The sequence below is a fragment of the Cynara cardunculus genome (genome assembly GCF_001531365.2).
Source record: "Cynara cardunculus var. scolymus isolate 2C chromosome LG 5, CcrdV1, whole genome shotgun sequence".
Lineage (NCBI taxonomy): Eukaryota > Viridiplantae > Streptophyta > Magnoliopsida > Asterales > Asteraceae > Cynara > Cynara cardunculus.
The window spans coordinates 1,898,111-1,907,093 of NC_037532.1; positions in this window are offsets into that span (position 1 = coordinate 1,898,111).

Consider the following 8,983-nt stretch of genomic DNA (forward strand, 5'->3'; position numbering starts at 1 on the left):
CTGTATTATAACATCAACTGAAACAAAAAAACAAAACATTAAAATCAAGATGTATCTCGTTGCATTATACAAGTATCATTTTAATTCTATAAAATATAAAAATAAAAAATTATTACCAAAAATAGGTGGTTGGGATGCAAATGCAATGGAAGTAGGAGTTTTAATGAATTAAAATTTGAATGAGTCAAGTGGTTAGTCGGAAAGTCTTCTCAACATCGCCGTCAGTCCTTGTCGGCGGCCACTGTTTTCCGGTTAGCCAAATGCTAGCCGTAAAAATCAGCTTCACAATTAATGAAAACGACCCTTTTCGTCTCTTAAAATAGATATCCATATTTTTAGTTTAAATATATTTATAATTTTTTAAAACTAAGTGTATTTTTTAATYATATAATTAATTAGAAAATGATTTTTTTATTAAAATAAAATTATTATTTAATTGATTAACGTTTTTGATAATTATATATTTACATATTTATTTTGTGGGAGTGAGTTATTATGCAACCATTTAYATTTGTACAACCRATACAACTCAATCTCAAYCRTCMTGTYCATTTAATTTGATTAATATGTGATTTGATAAAARTTTTGATCGTTTCATAATATAAAGTGTTGATCATAGTTAATAAACCATARTCATCTTMCATAAATATTCGAATCATAATAAATAAACTCTCATCATTTTCATAAATATCTCAATTGATTGGATTGCATTAGTTGTAMAMATGTGATCTGTTACATTTGAAATTGCCTGCACGGAAAGTGTTATTTTTGACAAACCACCGGAACCAATTCGTAGTTTACTCTCGTGTTTTATTATCASACGAAGTGGTTTTACGATGTTTATTATATATACAACAGACTCATCAAATGCAACCTTATAAAATGTTTCTACATCGTACAATTAAATAATCAAATRGTTGAAGATAAGACAATTATAATTTAAAATATATGATTAGGATTAAATTTTATTGAATTGTGTTGGTTTAGAAGATTTAAGGAATTTGATTTAGGAACTGTTTAACAGTTATTGAATGGGTTGATGCAGAATGATTAAGTGGTCAGAATAATTAAGAAGCTCTTATAACATAGTCCAAAATAAAATATAATTGTCTGGTAATTATTCATAATGGAATTAAGTTGTTGAATGATTAAGATAAATACAAAATACAAACTCATTTAAAAAATTCTAAAACTATTAAAAAACAAATTTTTTTTTAGCAGACAAAATTTATCTCTTAATAAAATTATTAAGAAATAAACAACAACCCTTTGATACGTATATTTTATGTGTTTCAAACAAAAGTCAAAAGAAACATGAAGACTGGTCAAATGTTTCTATCACTATCGGATGAATATACAGAGACTTGGGAACATTTCCTTGACCACTGTTTCCTTTTTCTCCTTTTCTAATAAATAAATATAAAAACCACAAATAAATAAATAAATAAATACTAAAAACTAAATAATTAAGTGTTTTTTTTATAAATTATTATGATTTATAGTTAATCAAATATCCTTAAAAAGGTATTTTTATTCTATTATAAAATTTTAAATATGTTTAAAAATARAGTAAATTACAAATTTCTTCTCTATGGTTATACTAAAATTATGGATTAAGTCCCTCAAACGAAATAATTATAAGTAAGGGTGCTTAAAAACCCGATCAACCCAACTCGAAGCGACCCGATGCTAATCGAGTTGTAAAATTATCAAACCGTAGGTATTGAGTTGATATTGAGTTACTATTATTTGAACCCAACCCAACCTGATGAACCCGATATCCTTTTATTTCTTGGATTTAATATGATTGTTGAATTTTTATTAATATATACATTAAACAATTACACTATCATGTATGTTTTTCATATACACATATTTTCAATCTATTCATATTTCTATATAACTCATCCATATATATGTTCAGTAACCGTGAACATATATATGTAAATTGAGAAAATTAACTGAATGTGATATACGTAAGAAACATGGATAAGTTGTATCAAATGGTTGATGATGGAAAAGAAATTATGAGTAGAGAAATAACATATTCAAGGTTARAAAAATATTTTAATATACCAAAGTATCAACCCGACTAACCTGACCAACCCGTATGGGTTGGGTTAAGATTTTTTCAAACCGCAAGCATTGGATTGGATTGTTCAAATGTTTTCAACCCGATCAACTCAACCCATGAGTACCCCTAATTATAAGTATGGTCAACGTGATTTCATTTATATTATGGATTGGTCCCCTTAAATAATTTTTTTTTACAATTATGGTCACTTTAGTTTATTTTTATTATAACACCGTTAACTATAACTATGTTAATTCAAAGACAATATGGTGTTTATTTTATATTAAAAAACAAAAAACTCATACATTAGAAATCATTATACATGAACCTCCCTCTTAGAGAATACATATGCAAAYACATTATTTCATTATTTGGACAAACACCATGAACAAACACATCTGTTCAAACTGGTGGCGGTTACATCAGACCATAACCGACCTATTAGCTGTCACGTAATAGCTATAAATAACTATATTATCTACTGGTAACGTCTAGCTTATATTTTAACACTGCCCCTATAAGTTAGACGCTTGATCCACGCCCAATTCCATCTTCAATCTTCCAAAGTTCCCAACTTGCAATGCCTTCGTTAGAATATGTGCAATCTGATCTTTAGTTTCACAAAATTCCACTTTAACTTTGTTGTCTTGAACAAGCTCTCGTATAAAATGATATTTAATCCGTATATGCTTACTTCGAACATGAAACATAGGATTCTTAGTGAGAGTAATGGTTGATTTGTTATCACACATGATCTTTGTAGCTTCAGTCTGTTCCATCCTTAATTCCTTTAGAATACCATGTAACCACAAGGCTTGACACCCTGCCATTGAAAGAGCAATGTGTTCTGCCTCGACGGATGATWGTGCAACAACCTTCTGTTTCTTTGATTGCCATGATATGGCTCCCGAACGAAGGTTGAACATATAACCACTTGTGTTTTTGCTGTCATCCATGYTACTTCCAAAATCACTGTTACAATAACCGTTCAAAACAACCCTATTAGTCTTAGTATATACAATTCCATGATTCATAGTTCCTTTCACAAACCTCATAATCATTTTAACAATATCCAAATGACTCTTTTTGGGACTTTCATCAAATCGTTTCAATCTGACCAACGCAATCCAACCCCAATCCAACCCGCACGGTTTTCGGTTGGGTTGGATTGTGATTTTTCAAATTGCAAACATTAGACCGGGTTATTCAAATGTTTTCAACCCGACCAACMCAACMYGTRTGCAGCTCTATACGCTACAACACATATGAAACATGCATTGATCATCTAATATATTTTACATATTAAACGTTTATAACTGTTTTGTATATAAAAATGACGAAAGTACGTTTATATATAGAACACACATGCACACTCGTACACGAATACAAAAACTAAACTTACAAAACAATATAGATCATAATTATTATTTAAACTCATCAAATAATCAAGATTGATTTTCATGGGTTTATAATATTTATTGAGATTGTATTTGATTATTGGTCTTGTATCGTATTAATCGTTACATCAGTGTATAATTTGTAGATGCATTGAATTTTATATTTATTTTCATTCCAGTAGTCTGTAATTGTAGAAAGTTTGGCTTTCTGCGTAAAAATCCTTCTTAAAATCTTACTCAATAAACCATTTTCTATATCATTAAGTCAATATCAAACAGTCATGTTTGATCAAATAAGCTTTATTTCCCATTAAAATAATTAAGTTGGTAACAAGAAGGTGGTGTTTGTTTTTTAAGAGGTGTTGTAGTCTGAAATCTGAATCAATAAAACTATTTGTTTTTTTTTTTGTAAACCGATAAATGTTTGAATTTGTTTAAATCGTTTATTTTACCCATTAGAAAATTATAGTTTTGAATTTATGAATAATTTATACAATTTCACATATTTATTCATCACCATTACGAAATTTACATCTAAATTATATAACTAACATTCATTTGCACGAAAATATTGTCATTGACGATATTTAATACATTTAAATCCTATTAAAATACATCAGTGAAGAGAGGTGAGAATCGATTTGGTAAGGATCAATTGAAAGAAATGATCAATTAAGGTTAATCGATTGAGAAACGTCATTGTTAAGGACCTGAAGAACAATAAAACATAAGTTTCTYTTAAAAATTAGAAAAAACAAATAGTCTGATAGTCATATTTTTCTTAACGAATCAGATATAAAAATACCAAACAAGACCTTAATTTTACAAATTAATTGAAATGGCCCAACATAAGCACTTCCTCATTCCAAGGCCCAAATAAACGTACGGAAACACACCATATACGGCCCAATCAATAGGGCCCCTAACAATTAAATCAACAATCTAGAATTACAAATTATTCTTACAAATATTTCTAGAAACCATAAATTATTAATGTTTAGAAGAAAAAAATCAACTTCTAAAATATATTTTTTTGGTTTTTCTATTTTCTTTAATCAATAATTAATGTTTAAAGATGTTATATGATTGAGACCAGTCTGTTTTCGTGAGACCATTTTTTTACACTTGACCATTCACAACATTTCGCTGTGAAAGTTACCTTTACATCATTTTGCTATGAAGTTTCAAGTRTAAAAATATGGTTTCATTAAAACATGTTAGTCTCACCCGATCCCCAGTCATGTTTGATATCTTAATGTTTAAGCATATTAGCATTGAGTGTATAAGACGTCAAAAGTCTCTAAACATCCTAATAAATCGTTATATAACACTTAATTTATATGACCAAAAAATAAAGTGTCTTATCTAAAAACATTGTAATAAGTTTATAAGATACTTTTAGACGTTGTAATCATTTTTTAAATTATTTTATAAATATAAACGTCGTATAGATATTTTATAATACACTATTTGAAAGAAAAAAAAAATGGCTTATAAAACAGTCTATTATATATGTAAACCCACGTTACAGATTATTCATATGTATTTTTAAATATATTTCCAATTATTTACACATAAAGATTTCCTTAACTTTGAATTATTATCTTCTCACACTATTTAACTTTTCTTATTTGAATTTCACATTATGCACATGTTTTTATAATATTATTGTATAAAATGGTAAAGAAAAATGATCCAATAGTGTTCTGTAAGATAAGAACAGAATAAACATGTCTGTGAAGATGCGGCCTACCTGCACTGGACAGAAAGACATTATGAAACTTCACTGTTCTTTCTTTTCTGCTGACTACAAAGATGTTTTAGTTCACCAGGTTGTCTCTTGCCAGATTCAAGCAAAAAATGGGATAACCTGAGAAGCAGAGTCGGACATGTCGGACCGGAATGAAATGTTCCTTTTCTTTCCACTTTCTCTTAAATGAAAAAGAAGGCTTCGCTTTGTTGACAGAAGTTTTATGTATCGATTGATCCGATTCTACAAAAGTAACCAAAAAAGATATATATCTTTTAAAAAATATATTAGAATGATACTCGCGCAATGCAGCGAGATACATCTTTCTTTTAATATTTCGTTTTATTTTTGTCTCTTGATGTAATATGATTTATGTTGCATTGAGAAAGATAATGTTTTTACTTTTGAAAAAAAATAAATTTAAAAAAATATATCGATATTAATATCAAAGTAACTATTTAAAAGTTCTTGTTTTTTTATATAATTTATCTAATTCATTTTTTTATTATAATTTAATTTTGATCAAATAGTGAAGTAATTTATTTTTGGCTTAACAAATAATTTTTTATAAAGATAATGATTCTGTTAAAACTCGATGATTATCCTAATTATATTTTAGATTTTTTATATTTTAAAATGAAATGTTTATCCTTTATTTAATTATGTTGATCCACAGTTAGTTACATGAATTCAAACATGAAGTTTTAATAAGTTGTATTTATGCATAATTTACTTGTAATCTTGAATTTTAAGTAATGTGCATCAATATACAGTACTTCATGCATAAAAAATGGTTTTAAAGAGTTTTTGTCAAATGCTTTATAATATAATATAGATATCGTTTTTTAACAATTCGAATAGAATCAGTAAATTGTTGTTTTTTATCTTCAGTTCTGAACTTCGACTTTATGAAATTATCATTTATCTTTTAGAACACCGACAATATTAATTTTTGTATTTATAATACTTGTCGTTTTCATGCAACTAGGGATGTTTTTTTTTTCTAAGCAAAAACGTAGTTGTATTCTAACGTTGCTAATTCAATTATATTTTTGCTAAAATATAAAACCCGTCAACATTCTAATTACTACTTTTTTTTCTCTAAGACACCTAAATTCAGTAGTTTCTCGCTGACCAACGTTAGTGGTTTTTCTTACATGCAGAGTTCGTTGCACGTTTTTTCTTTAAATTAATCCCGTTTAACATTCAAACTTAAAGTTCAAATCAGTGAGCTCACAATCTATATGCTCTCCTTTCAGTATGCTCACTTCTTTCCACAGCTACCAAATCCGTTCACATATCAACCTCGCTAACAACAATTCCTCGTCCAAATACATTTAACAACAAATTCCCATTTCTTGGAAGCAACCAATTTCAAGTCCGCTTTTAACTACTGTTACAGTTTCAATTCCGTCAACATAAAAGCAAAATCCCTTTTGAATAAATTAATGAATCCCAATCCATAAAAGGTCAAATCTTAAGATACCTTTCAATCTTTACTGTATATTAGTCACCTTATCACTTGTGGGTAGGAACAAATAAATTATTAGATACATTGCACTTTGTTTCACTAATTATTGCCTTTAGTCTTAATCATATATCTAATTAACCCTTAAGCTATGGTTAGGGTTAGGGTTAGGTTTCACCCATTTCCTGGAAGGTACTAATTTTGTCATGTGTTCATAATCCAGGGGTAAGTTTTGAAAGTTTCTAGAAAAAGTAAGGTCACAATTTTCCAATGGGCCACCAAAGTCTAGTCATATGGTTAGARGTGGACACATTCATGCATCTTCAATGTTTTTATTATTTTTTATATATGCCCCTTCATTTTCACTTATTTGCAACTTGGTTTCAAACTTTGGATTCGGGTTACTTGTTTTCTGGCAAAAACAGAAAAAACGATAGTTAAAAGATTCGTAGTTTTACAGTTATGTACACACAAAAGGGTTCTGCTAATTGCACACGAGTGAATTGGGGAATATTTTTTCAAGGGATAAGTGGTGATCCGTGCCGGTGGTGAACTTGTATCCCATGATGTAAAGGTTATTCCCGTCCATAATGGTAAACCAGTTGATTTGCTTTGTGATGCATACTGAGATTTATAACCTTTCAATCTACCATTGTATGCCAGTAGTGTCCGCAAGACACGCTTGTGAACACAAGTTTAATGGTACGACGTTTAATCTGGTCCAAGATACGCAGCCTCCCCTTTAGCAACGTGTGTAATCATAAAAAAAATATCTTGATATGCCTCTATCTTGACTTTTCACGTTTTTTATTTCATTTTCTTTTGACACCATACAATAAAAACCGATATTTAATATGGTTTTTTTTAATTTGGATTGAAAATTAAAGTTTGTTACTAAAATGAATAGTTTTGGTAACAACCTTATGAAATTATAAATGGAAAAAATGTGTTGTTCTATATACATACATATATATATATATATATATATATATATAGAGAGAGAGAGAGAGAGAGAGAGAGAGAGAGCTCACACTAAGATCATTTGGTAACGATGAAATATGTATTAACTATACAAATCATTTAGACCAATCACAAGCCTTGGTAAGATTAGGTTCTTCCATCACCATGCAATTAATATTGATGACACAATGATAATCTTCTTTCTTTGTCTTAACTTTGCACTCATTAATGGGCAGCTACAAAACCATCAATCCTTTGATTATAGCTAAAATAATATGTTTATTTCTTTTTCCAAATTATAAAAGACTTGTTATTTTAATATGATGAGAAACATGGATGTTCTATTTCAACATATGTAGTCGCCAATGTTCATATGGTGTATATATTGTTCACATATGTTCCAATGTGTTCATAAAACAATATCTATATACATCTAATATTTGGTCAATATGTGTTCACAAGCGAAACACTTTGATCATATATTATTATGTTCATATGTGAAAGTCAATTCCTTTAGTATTCATAAGTTCTAATATGTGCAAACAAGTGTTAATAAGTGTTCCCATGTGTTCATATGTGAAAGCCACGAACTAAGATTAGTTAAGAAGTTATATATATGTTCATATCATCATATGTATTCATAAGTGTTCAATAATGCAACACGGACGATTCTACGAACTATAAAAGGGATGAGCAATTATCGATTTGTAACCATTGTAATTAATTAATTATCGATTTGTAACCAATTTGGACATCTCTCCCAAAAATACCATTGTTCACCTATGTTTTGATATCATTCATTTTTTTAATTAATTACAAATATGTCATAATTTGATCTCATCCATATATTTTAAGAATCAAGCATCAAGATTGGTTCACAAAGTTAACAAAAAAAAACCTGCCCATATACATATATATATATATATATATTTATATATATATATAAATTATATATATATATATATATAATGCATTATTATGTTTTTGACTTGTAAAACTTAAATAAAATACCTAACCTACATGGATTCATCAATTATGTGGTGTTATGGATGGAATTTTCCTACAAACATGTGTTTTATGCAAAATTGGATAAAAAAACGTTCTATTCAAATATAAAAGTTGAAGATGCTATTTTTGAAAATTCGAAACTGGCTCAAATTTTTCAACAGTCGTTGTCTTGAAAACATAAATTGGAGATGCTTTAAAACATAATACTATACTTTATAAGAGAATATAAGCCGATTGTGAGTACAAAGTGAGAAAGTATCTAATCATCCATGAAACAAGCGAACCGAATTATCGAAAGCAAAACCACAAAGCCATATTAGTGGCTA